Raw genomic sequence first — 1,964 nt, forward strand, 5'->3', positions numbered from 1 at the left:
TATCTATGGACAACTGCTTCGAAACCTCCAGCTTCTATATCCAGACTATTCATAACAATAATAATTGGACATTAGGTTTTGTTAGTAAAGGCTTAAAGGAGAATCTGGATAAACTGGGATTTTCAGAAAGAGGAATTGACCGGCTGATTCGTACATTACAAGTGCAATCTGTGAGTGGAACTGTAAAAATATGCAAGACTTTTCTCAAGTTCCAAAGTATATGGAGCATTGTATCTTTGTTGGAAACCGGTTCTCCCTCAGTGGAAGATTTATAGTAATTAAAAGATAGAACACACACACACACACACACACACACACACACACACACAAACGTGCACAAAATATATTTTTGAATCGAAATATATTTAGAAAAGAAAACAATCTAAATGAATATTTTGTACTAACGACTGTATTTTTGTTTCATATGTAGGAATTACATGAAGCTTTATTACGAGAAGTTAGATATAAAAACAGGCAAAAACTATTGCTGTCCGTCTCACTGCCCAGCACAAGAACACAACTGATGACATTTGATTTTAGCATACTTCGAAAGTAATTGACCTTTTAAAATTATTTTTATGGGTATGGCAATTGTTTTTGTTGGGTTTATCTTCGTTCCTATCAAGGTTGTTTCTAAAAAGGGGTTAATGAGGAGTTACATGTTTAATATACATGATGTGAATTACATTATAAATATTATTGACGATATTAAGTAAATAATGTGAATGTTATCAAGTAGATAAAGTATTTTTGAGTCAAGTATGTTAAATGTTGTAAATATTGTTAAGTCGCTATGCATATGATTTGATTTACTATTACTCATATTTAAACTTTGATTTTATTTAAAAAAAATAACCTTGTTTATCCACAGAATCATTGACTTCGCTACAGCTTCAACATATGATTTAAACACAGCTCCTAAGAAAACTTGCTATCACAGTCCCTTACATACAGGATCAGGGGATAACAAATTTTTTACTGTGGTAGGTAATATATTATGAACAAATTAAACAACTGCTTAGATTTTTACTGTCGTAAAATGATATCATACATTACAGGTAGTAATTAGTATTTTAAAGTACTAACTTGTACTTATGACGTCTGATAACCATGTTACCGATTTCACCACGGATTAATTTGCCTCTCCCGTCTTAAATTTCACTCTTAAAACAATTTTTGTTATTTTTAATTGTGTTATTTTATCTTTCCTGAGATAACCGATCGGCTATTTAGCGCCATCGGTATAGGTTGTAGGCTATAACTACAGATGGATACTGATATTTCTACGTTGTTATGAGTTGGAAACCTCTGGGAAGCACTTTGGGCAAATTTTCCAGTCTCGACTCAACCAAAGCGTTGTGAGTGCAATTTTATCGACGGAAGTTCAGTTTCTGTTCATAAGTGTTAGGTATAATACATTGCCTGCTTTAATATCATTATGGAATTTGTTGCCTTAAAAATAGACTCTACTCTCTTCTAAAATGTTTGGGTTATGTGTCTAGTCTGTAGATAACTTCATCCATTTCTCCCAACTGTCAAGAGGATTTGGAAAATATCATGATAGCTGTTCACTCTCCTCTGATTAAGCTATTATATCCACATGCGTACATATACGCACGCATAAATAGACTCACACATAAATTTATTATGATGTGCAACATGGCATCTTCACTTAGATTCGATGTTTGCGACGAGAAAAAATCTCATGGATCAAATTATGAATGAATTAACTGCCATCTAGCAGGAATTTTCTTTCAAAGAAACGAAAGACAGACAGTACCCATAAGCAGGCAACTTAGGAGAGTTTTACTTCTCTCATTGGTGAGTAGGTATCCAATGAAATGTGGCTCTACGGAAGCCGTAATGAAGATTGCAGAAAAGAGAAGAGACTGATGTTGTTGGTAGGTTTAATGGTTAACAGTTGTTTAAGTCAGTTCTGAGGTATTGGAAGTAAGACAGGGGTC

The sequence above is a fragment of the Octopus bimaculoides genome, chromosome 4, assembly GCF_001194135.2.
Source record: "Octopus bimaculoides isolate UCB-OBI-ISO-001 chromosome 4, ASM119413v2, whole genome shotgun sequence".
Lineage (NCBI taxonomy): Eukaryota > Metazoa > Mollusca > Cephalopoda > Octopoda > Octopodidae > Octopus > Octopus bimaculoides.